The following is an 11,457-nucleotide window of genomic DNA, read 5'->3' as shown; positions in this document are numbered from 1 at the left end:
TCCAGCTCTTGTTGAATGTATTCTCTTCCGTTCATTTCTTAAAGTTATAATAGACAGATATGGTTTCCCTTTTCATTTTGCTGAACCTCATATAGAACTAAGAGTTAATAATAGCTACGGTCAGTCGACGTCCTCCAGAGCCAGGCACTGGGCTACTTGCTTCCCCTATAATTCATAGAATCTTCATAATAACAACACGGTGTGGATGCCCCTCGCCTCCATCTACAGGTGAGGAGCCTGGACTCAGAGGTTAAGAGACTGGTTTAAGAGTCGTCTATTTAGTATATGGGTGGATGCAAACGAGTGTAACTCCAAGCCGTGGTCTTTCCTCCCTGTATTGTGGCCTCTTCAAAAGCGTCTTTTTCACGTTGCTACATTGTTACATTTTTAAGGAGAAAGATGTGTCAGTACATACTTTTGACCACATAATCTATGTAAGCAGCACGAGGGTAGGTGATGTTGAGAAGCTAGAGGGATAAAAGGCAAGATGCTTGCCCTTTCGTGTCTGTGCTCCAGCACGGAGGAACCTCACCCCTGTGAGACAGCGCACAAAGAATACAGAGTAAGCCTTAATGAAGTGTTTGCTATAAATGTTATAAAAACTGTACAAAGAAGGAGATGGGTGAGGATTGTGCCCCATATGTAGAGAAGGCTGCTAACAGATTTGGGATTTCAGCTAAAATTAAAAAGACTGACAATACCAGATGTTGGTGAGGATGTGGGACACCCAGAGCTTTCATGCATGCCTGGTGGGAGGGTGAAAATGGCAAAGCCACTTTGGAAAACAGTTTGACAGTTTCCTATAAAAATCTGCTTATCCACGAGCCAGCAATTCTACTCCTCGGTATTTACCTACAAGAGATGCAAGCTTATGTCTCTTATAAGACTTGTATGTGTATTGTAGCAGCTTGTATATAATAACTCTGTATTCGTTTTCTTTGGCTGAGTAACAGATTACACAGACAGCATCCATTTATTAGCTCACTGTTTTGTAGATCAGAAATATAGCTTGGTGTGGCCGGATTCTCTGCTCACAGCCTCATGAGGCTGAAGTGAAGGAGTCAGCAAGAGTGAGCGCTTGCCTGGAGGCCTGGAGGGGATCCACTTTCAGCCTCTTCTTGTTGTTGGCAGAATTCAGTATCTTGCAGCCGTAGGCCTGAGTTCCTGTTTCCTTGCTGGGTGCTAGCTGGGCGCCACCCTTAGCTCCCCGAGGCCACCTTCCTTCCTTGACATGGAGTCTCCTCCATTTCTCGTCAGCAACGGCATATCGAATCCTCCTGGTGCTTTGAATTTCTGACTTCTGCCGCCTAGAGAAAACTCATGGGCAAGCCAGGCCCACCTCAGTAATCTCCCTGTCTCAAAGTCACCTGTGCCATATAACAGACCCTTGTCGTTGGGGTAAAAATCCGCCATATTTACAGCCCTGGGGATTATGCAGGACCCCCAGAGGGTAGGGGGTCTTGCAGAACCATCTTAGATTTCTATTTACCGCAGACTCCCAATTGGAAACAACCCAAAAGTCCACCAGCAGGAGAAGGGTAAACAAACTGGTATCATATAGTACAGTACCCTCAGCTTTCAAAATGGACAAATTATTGACATGCACAATAACATGAGTGACTCTCAAAAACCTTATGCTGAAAGAAGCATGAAGAGTGCTTATTGTATGATGACATTTATCTGAAATTCAAGAAAAAGTATAACTAATCTGCATTAATACAAAATAAGAGTCGTGGTTATTGGTGGAGATAAGGAAGCGGAGCTATCCTGAGAACAGGCATAAGAGAACGTTTCAGGGGTGATGGAAGCGGTCCACATCTCAGCAGGAACATGGATTACATAGGTGCTTTCATTTGTCAGAACTCTTGAGATCTGTTTATTGCACTGAATGTAAATTTCACCTCAATTTATAGAAACTAAAACATTAATTTATTGGGTCCTTGTTATATGAACCACATCATATAATGATAATCAACCACTATATATATATATATATATATATATATATATATATATGTATATATATGACTGCCATCAGAAAACATAAAGCTACCATGTAATTATTTTTGTGTTCTTAATGTTATTTGGTACTCAAGTTGTAAATAATGTCTAATGCTGTTTATTCCAGTTTCTACTACCTCAGTTGTCCTACAGATTTTTCTTCTACCAGAGTTCACTTTCACAGTGGAATTATATTTACCATGGATAGGACTTTAATTCCTGAGTCTTCTAGGGTGTAGGGCTAACTTCTGTTAGCATCCAACTGTGTAAGCAAATGCTACAAAAAAAGAAAATCTCTAGGTTAAGAAGATTTGGCATTGAGTGTTAGTCCAAATGTGCCCTTTGTTATTTTAAATATATCGAAATATTTTAATTAAAATTTTTATTCCATTGAACTAGTTTTACAGATTCGTATCTGTTTTGGTGTTTTGTCTTTATAGTAAATAATAGTTTTTGAGCAAAAAAAAAGAAAGCAAGAAAAAAATTAAAGCTGGAAGCAACTTTATTATCTAGTTTAATTCCCTTGTAAAGCACTACTGCTTTGGTGAAGAAAAAAGTTTAACATTCCTAATGATAAAATCTGCTGTAGCCACCTTCTGCACTCAGGGGGTTAGTTAGACAAGTACCTATCTGTGCTTGCCAGCAGGAAGTATGACAGAGAGACAGGCTTGCTAACAGCAATACATGTCGAAGTGTGAGCACAGAATCTGGATGGAGATATTTTACTAAGATGCGTTTGGCAGGAGACGTTTTCTTACTGAGATTGATTTGATCAGGGAATTCACAACTCTTTGCTGTAGCCCATGATCTGTCTGAAAAACAAGTTGTAAAAACCCTATTGTAGTTAATAAAGAACACACATGGTGTTAATTTTCAATGTCTGTGAGTGAGCTCACCCTGCCTTTAAAGAAATAAATGATCTCTATGATAACCCAAGGTCTGATGACATTATGAGCGGAAAGACAGACTTAGGTGGGTGGATTTCAGGAACCCACTCTGTAGTTTTTATGCTATTCTTTTAAAAAGTTTTTTTCTCTTGTCTACTATGAGATTAATTTCATAGGATTCATTAATTGCATGTGATTCCTTGGCTTATTATTGACTTAAGATTTTAAATGCAGAATGAAAATATTTAAGTGGCTATTAAAATGATTACAACTTTAATAATTAGGTTAGTTATCTTAAAAATTCTGAAGTGTGCTTTGGCTTTTTGTGATGAAGTGTTGCCGTGTGCCAGCGTTTTAAGTTTTTGGGTTTTTTTTGTAGTGTCCAAACATTTTGTTTCCTAATTGAATATCTTCGCTCAGGTCCTCGTGGAAGTTCGCACTGACACCTCTGGAATTGTTTCAGGCTGTTGTGGGGTCTTGCCAGAGTGGTTATGGTTCCTTTCAGTGAATTAAAGAGAATTTGTAAACACCCACGCCATCCTACCCAAGTTATTTATATGTCGAGTGGTTAATCTAATTAGAATAAATGAAGAGTTTTGAAATTAGAATTGTCACATTCCTTAAGTTCTGAGAAATTATAGTTTGTTTTTTTTGTATAGATAACTCATGATAAGTCCTGTGTAGTTGTATCTATAACAATTCTTAGTTTTTCTATATTAAAGAATATAATTTTGGCTTGCTTTACTTATGAATAATGCAGTTTATGTAAAATGATTTTGTGAGATGAAAACTCTTTGTCTTGATCTACAGGTGTTAAAATAATTATCCTTTAAAACAGCTACACACAAAAAAACAAACACTTTATGATTCCACTTATATGAGGTGTCTAAAGTAGTTAAATTCATAGAAACAGAAAGTAGACGGTGGTTGCCAGGGCTGGGGAAGGGGAAATGGGAGTTGTTGTTTAAAGGGTGTAGAGTTTCAGTTTTGCAAGATGAAAAAGTTTGGGAGATCTGTTGCAAAACAGTGTGAAGTTACTTATCACTGCTGAACTGAACTGCAGATACTTAAATGGTTTAGATGGTAACTTTTATGTTATGTGTATTTTACCACAAATAAAAGTTAAAAAAAATTATTAAAGCATCTACTGTGTTTTCCATTTTTGAGATGAGAAAACCAAGGCAATAATTATAGCCAGGAAATAAAAGATGTAGCTTAATCTGTTGTCTTGAGCTTAACGCACGCTTGCTTTTCCTCTCACAGTGTACAGCGTTCTTCCAACTGTGTGTTGTGCTTCAGTGTGTTTTTCTGCTGGGGCAACTCCTCGCCCCATCCTTTTCTCCATTTCAACTTCTCAGCACATTCTTATACTTAAACTCCTTCCCAAAGTTGCTTGATCGGTAGATTTAAAATATTTAAATATGAAACAAACCATAGCTGAAAATGAAGTGGGCATGTAATGTAATCTGCTGCTGTTTGTTTGCCTAGTACTTCAACGTGTTACCAGAAACATTGAAAAAAAATGGTGGAGCGACCACTGTGTGCCAGGCCCTGTGCTGGTATTGTCACATACGTGTTTTGAGAGTTCATCGTTTATCAGAACTAGATCAAATTGACCACACTTAAAGGAACTTGTGATTATTATTTTTTAAGATCGTTTTGGCCAGGGGGATATTTTTCTGCTTGGAACAACTTATAAATTACTTAACGAGGGTGTATTTCTAATAAGAGTACATGTCGGTGTTAAAAAGTGTGCTTCCATGGGTTTTACTGATACGTGGAACTCGTTTCCAATGTATGGATAGCCACAGTGTCCCCCAAGTGTTCATTATGCCAGATTGATCGGATTTACATTGCCGGGGGCAGAGATCGAGGGAACAAGACAGAGCACGTTTGCTCCCAACTGTCCCACGCGTTTCACTGCCCACAGGGAGTGTTCCCGGCCAGTGCGCTGCGCCCTCCAAAGGGGACCATGCATCGGAATGTTTATTTTTAGTAGCAGATCTAGAAATTGTCGGCGTTTTCATTTTAGGGTTACACTTTATTTGTTATGATAATTCTAAGAAGAGTGAATAATTTTAGATTTGTGTATGTGAGTACATGTGTGCATTATTATGCGTGTGTGTGAGAGAGCGTGTGTGTGTGTGTGTGTGAGAGAGAGAGAGAGAGAGACAGAGTCATCCCCTTAATAACAGGAGGGGGTAGAGGCTTACTTAGTCTATTATCATAAAGCTCTGCTAATGTAGCTTCTGAGTCATGTGACTGCAGAAAAGGCTATTATCTCAATGAAAAGGAAACTCGTTTTTAGAACAAGCAACAGAATAGAAGCAGGAAGAATTTTCGAGTGTTCCACCATGCTGGATTGTCAAAGGGGGATCTGTCTGATCAGCAGCTAAAAAAGGATTTGTGAGGCTAGTTTGTCAGCTATCGCTAGAAACAAACGATGGAAGAGATAAGCAGCAGGGGGCTCGGCGTGTGCTTGGGTTTACATCAAGGCGGAATGGGGGTTTGTGTTAATAGAGATTGATCTCAGAGGCAAGAAATTTATTGCTAATTGTGGGGGGGTTTTTTTTTTTTTTTTTTTTTGGAAGAGTGATGTATGGTATTTTTATTTGCATCACTGGTGAAGAGAAAGACAAGCTGCTGAGCCCTGGTTTGAACTGCAGAGGCTGTGGACAATTACAAGGTGTGTGTCACAAGTGCTCTGACTTAATATTTGGTGATGTTCTTGGAATTCTGTGTGCTTGTGGATTGGATGTGCGTGTTGTCAGAGGGAGAACTGAGCATGACAACCAGGCAGTGGCTATGTTCTCAGGAACAAATAGACACGATGCGATCCAGACTGATTCTGTCCTTGTTCTTATTTGTTTTTTTTTCTTTTTAGTGATTTAAGGTTTGTTGCAGTTTCTTTTTGTGGCCAAATACAGTCTCATGCTTGTTTTAGGAAATATTTTGGCAAGCATTTTCTAAAATTCAGAAGAAAAATCCAATGCAAATTTAAATCATTAAGAAATAAATACAAGCTTTATGTTTCAGTCTCTATTTTTTCAACGTTCTTTTGTAATTCAAGCTTAAAAGGGAGCTTTGCAGTGAATTTGAAATTATTTAATTTTTGGTTAGATAATAAATAAAGCTTTCTTATTTGGCTGGGACCTCAAATGAAGGATTTTTTTCTTGTTATATGCATAGTACCTAACTTTCTCTGATTTATTGCATCCTTATGCTACCATATTCAGAAAGCTACAAACATTCAGTTAATCTTTAGACTGTGCTTGTCCACTTTTGCTCATGCTAATGCTATTAATTCTCTTAGCAGTCTGTACCTTTCTCTTAACCTTGGAAGGTGTAGTACTTAAAAATCTGAGATTGGCGAAAGATAATCATAAGCTTTATCTGAAAAAGGTTAACTATTATACAGTGTGTACTGGAGGAATGAATTCACTAATATATTTTTCATTTAACTTCTAGACCAGATATGCCCACTTTGAGGGGTTTGAGTTTCTAAATCACGTATTTTGAAACTAAACTATACTGTTTACATCTCTCTTTTGAAAATGTCCTTGGAGGAAGCAAGAAATCTCTCAGGCTGTTATGCACTATATAGACAGTTTACAAAGAATTCTTTTATCTTTTCCAATAAACGATGGTGAGAGTAACCAAACATACATTTTAATTATACTAAGTACAGGAGAATGTCTTTCTTATAATACCTATAAACCATATCATAGCCCAATATAGTTTAATAAACCATTAATCTTATTATAGTGGGATTTTCTCTAAAAAAAAAAAAAAACAACAACAACACTGACACCTTAGTTTAATCTGTCTACCTAAAGGGACAATTTGGTTCAAGTAAACAGTTAATTAACTGTGGTTTTGACTGTTTGACAATTTTTCTTTTTAACTATAGGACTCTCTCACATTTTTGTTAGTAGACTATAAGACAGAAGGTTGCATACTGGTTTGAGCCCAAAAGTTACTAACATATGTTAAAATTTTTGAATAATAAAATTTTTATAGGCAGATTATTTGGGCTTTCTTTGTTTTCCTTTGCTTCTGCTATTAACTTTTATTTTGTTGCCTTATCCAAAGCCTTTGACATGAGCCAAGGATTTTGGAATAATTCAAGGTGTTTTATTGAGCACCTACTATTATTACAAGACACTGTGAAACACTAAGAGAAAACAAAGGCAAATAAGATATTTAAACCAATACGATAACTTGTGACTATCACTGGGACCCGGCCTCAATAAATGTAATTATCAGGCTTAGCAAGTCCTCAAATAACATAGTTGTTTTTCAATGTCTCTTTGTTGGAACATGGATGAGAAAGAAAAAATTTATTCTCACAGTGGCCACTGTGTGGAGTTGCGCACTCTCCCCATGTCTGTGGCTTTTCTCCGGGTTCCTCCCACGTTCCAGAGATGTGCACGTGGGGGGAATGGACGTGTCACCACTGTCCCGTCTGAGTGTGTGTGGCTGTGAGAGGCCCTGCGATGGACGGGCGTCCTGCCCATGCCAGACCCCGTTTTGTGGCCCGAGCTGCCAGGAAAGGCTCTGGCCACCACAGCCCTGACCTGGAATAAGTGGGGTGGAAAATAGTTAACTTACACCTTTTTGTGAATCTTTCTTAAACATGCCTAGCTCACATTTATATCACTGTTTAATATTCAAGTGTTTAGGTCTTTAGAAGTTTGGTGATGTTTTTGTGACCAGAAATAGGCCATAGGAACTTAATTCTTGTTTGTATCAATTAGTCTGTAGTGTAGTAAAATTGGTTGCATTATATGCCGTTTCACTGAGTCAGAGTTTCCAAGAACCGTCAAAGACGTTAAGTGAGGACTTAACTGTATATTATAGGAATTTTAAATAGTTAAAAGGAATTTTCGGTAAAACTTGTTTGGCCGATCAGAGAATACACTCCTGCTGGCTTTTCGCGCGTCCTTTGTGCCACAGCAGGAAAAAGCCTGTTTTGTTTACAGTCTCTTAAAACCAGAATATTTTCCTGATCTTGTTGTTTTTCTCCTAGCACATCAAATATCAGCCCTTTACATTCTAAAATACTTTTATATTATGTTATCCCAAAATACTTTTACTTTTGGAGGTTGGGGAGTAAGGAAGAACCCCAGTCTTATTATTAGAGTTAAAAGACACAAGTTCGACGTCAGGGTAGTGTCTAAACAAGCCAGATGACTAGCTTGCAAATCCTGCTACAGCTCAGAATTCCAACCACAATAATTAACCACAAATATTATAACCAGGTCTGATCTTGTCAGGCTGAGGGGGTTTGCTTCTTGGAGCGATCTTTAATTTGTAAAAAAAAGATAGGGTAAGAAAAGATGGAATTCAAGGCGATCTTCGTATTCAGTGTTTAAAACTCAATGAAATGCGCATGGGAATTTTTTTGTTTGCAACAGTAAATGGGAAGGTTTAGACAGGATTGCGGTACTGGGCTATATTTTAGATGCACTTTAATTCTTTGGAAGCCAAAGGGGTGTAAAATTCATGAAGTGTAAAAGTCGGAGCAACAGCCAGCAGGTTGTTCCTGGGTCCCTCCTACGAGGCTTACTCTAAAAGTTACCACTCGGTGATGCTGAGAAAGGTTAGGATCAAGGGGCTTGCCCATCTTTCTCTCGGACGTCGTGGTCCTTACTCAGGAGGGGAGACTTGGCATCGCTGCAGTGCGTGTCCGTGGTAGCAGTTAACATGCCGGGGGGTAGCTTGTGATGTACTAGTTACTAATATGGTGTGACAAAAGCATATATTTGCTTTCACTTTAAAGGTAACTTAATAATTATGGGTCTTTTTTTTTTTTAAGATTTTGGGAAATATCACCAAATACTGTACTCTTGATTTGAATAAATTGTTTCTTCTTAAAAAACCAGTCAAGTTGAGAAATATCCACTCACACCTCGGACACACTGCAGGCTCCGTTGACACCACCGCAGTAAAGCGAAGATCACCGTAAAGCGGGAAGCGCACATTTTTGGGTTTTCCAGTGAATATAAAAGTTATGTTTCTACTACTGTAGTCTGTTAAGTGTGCAGTAGTGTTATGTCTAAAAATATATATATACACATACTTTAATTAAAAGTGCTTTATTGCTAAAAAGTGCCAGCCATCATCTGACCGTCCATGAGTCGTAATCTTTTAACCAGTGGTGAGTCTGGCCTTGTTGATATTGGTAGCTGATTAGCTGATGACTGATCCTGGTGGTGGTTGTTGAAGGTCATGGAAATTTCTTAAAATAAGACAACGGTGAAGTTTGCTGTGGTCGACTCTTCCTTTCACAACTGTTTCTCTGCGGCGTGCGATGCTGGTCGGTAGCATTTTATCCACCGTGGAACTTCCAAAATCGGAGTCAGCCCTCTCACACCCTGCAAATGCTTTATCAACCAAGTTCATGTAATATTCTAAATCCTTTGTTGTCATTTCGATAATCTTCACCAAGAGTAGATTCCCTCTCAAGGAACCACGTTCTTTGCTCATCCATAAGAAGCAGCATCTCATCCGTTACAGCGTTCTCATGAAATTGCCGCGGTTCAGCCGCGTCTGCAGGCTCCACTTCCAGTCCTAGTGCTCTTGCTGTTCCCACCACATCTGCAGTTACCTCGTCCACCGAAGTCTTCAGCCCCTTAAAGTTGTCCACGAGAGTTAAAATCAACCTCTCTCTAAACTCCCGATAATGTTGATATTTTGAATTCTTCCCATGGACCACAAATGCTCTTAAAAGTATTGAGAATGATGAATTCTTTCCAGAAGGTTTTCAGTTAGACCCATCAGAAGAATCACTGTCTATGCAGCTATAGCCTTGCAAAATGAATTTCTTAAATAATTAGACTTGAAAGTTGAAATTACTCCTTGATCCATGGGCTGCAGAGTGGGCTTTGTGTTCGCAGGCATGAAAGCTACATGCATCCCACTGTCCATCTCCATCAGGCGCTTGGGCGACCAGCTGCACTGTCAATGAGCAGTAATATTTTGAAAGGAATCTTTTTTTCTTTTTTTCCCCCTGAACAGTAGGTCTCAATAGTGGGCTTAAAATATTCACTAAACCGTGATGTAAACAGGTGTGCTTTCATCCAGGCTTCGTTGTTCCATTTATAGAGCATAGGCAGAGGAGATTTAGCGTAATTCTTATGGGCTCTAAGATTTTTAGAATGGTAAATGAATATTATCTTTAACTTACAATCACCAGCTGCATCTGTCTTTTGAATCTTTGAAGCCAGGCACTGACTTCTCTCTAGGCGTGAAAGTCCTAGATGGCATCTTCTTCCAGTACAAGGCTGTTTCGTCTGCATCGAAAATCTGTTGTTTAGTGTAGCCACCCTCACGAATCATCTTAGCTAGACTTTCTGGATGACTCACTGTAACTTTTGCATCAGCACTCGCTGCTTCACCTTGTACTTCTTTTATGCCGTGGAGATGTTTCTTTCCTTAAACCTCATGAGCCGACCTCTGCGACCTCCCAGCTTCTCTTGTGCAGCTCCCTCACCTCTCTCAGCCTTCACAGAATTAAAGAGTTAGGGCCTTGCTCAGGGTTACGCTTTGGCTTACGGGAATGTTGTGGCTGGTTTGATCTTCTATCCAGACCACTAAAACTTCCTACTTACAAGCAATAAGATTGTTTTTCTTTCTTATCATTCATGTGTTCACGGGAGTGGAACCTTCCACTTTCTTCGTGGACTCCTTTGCATTCACGACTTGACTAACTTTGGCACACGAGGCCTGCCTTTTGGCCTGTCTTGGCTTTCGACACGCCTTCTTCACTATGCTTAATCATTTCTAGTTTTTGATTTAAAGTGAGAAATGTGTGACTGACTCTTCCTTTCACATAAACACTTGGAGGCCATTATCAGGTTATTAATTGGCAGGGCTAGGGAGGGCCAAAGAGAGGGAGAGAGTCAGGGGAACGGCCGGTCAGTGGAGTAGTCAGAACACACACATTCAGCAAGTGAGTTTGCCGGGACAATTAGGGTAGAAGCACCAAGGGTCACTGATCACAGTTCACCAAAACGAGTATAATAATAATGGAAGAGTTCGAAAGACTGTGAGACTGACCAGAATGTGGCACGGAGGGAAGAAGGACGCAGATGCTGTACAAATGGTGTCTGTAGACGTGCTCCGCGCACGGGCACCACAGACCTTCCGTTTGTAAAGAAACAGTGTTGATCTGTCATAAAGCCAAGTGCAGTAAAACGAATCATGCCTGCTTCGAGGTAGAAGCTAGATATTTGGTTTCATCATTTGAGATGTTAAATTATAATGCTAAATGAATCACTGGACTAAAGAGTTGTAAAAGCATTTTATGAGGTTTATATGTAAAATTCACATTTTGTTTCTGTAAATCCTTAGACTCTAGTCAAAATGAATGATAAATAATATTATGTTGAAACATTGTCAGAAAACAAGAACTTTAAAAATTTTTAAATTGTTTTTAATTACCCTTTCCAAATTTTACTTTCCTGTTTTAGAATTTTAAGTGAGAAAATGTCTGATTTTAAAAGTTATTTTTATTTATGCATATTAATCGTATTAATGATAGCAGTTTATGGGCTTTGCTTTTTCC

General features: G+C 38.9%; 1 protein-coding gene and 1 pseudogene across 1 annotated transcript in view; one reads left to right on the top strand and one right to left on the bottom strand.

Moving 5' to 3' along the window:
• NCOA2 (nuclear receptor coactivator 2) overlaps positions 1-11,457 on the top strand; it is a 163,515-nt gene that overhangs the window by 38,186 nt on the left and 113,872 nt on the right. The window lies entirely within an intron of this gene.
• The window catches only part of LOC105295105, a 2,930-nt pseudogene continuing 590 nt past the window's right edge, over positions 9,118-11,457 (bottom strand).

The sequence above is a fragment of the Pteropus vampyrus genome, unplaced genomic scaffold (genome assembly GCF_000151845.1).
Source record: "Pteropus vampyrus isolate Shadow unplaced genomic scaffold, Pvam_2.0 Scaffold99, whole genome shotgun sequence".
NCBI classification, from domain to species: Eukaryota; Metazoa; Chordata; class Mammalia; order Chiroptera; family Pteropodidae; genus Pteropus; species Pteropus vampyrus.
This window is presented reverse-complemented; position numbering and strand designations above follow the sequence as displayed.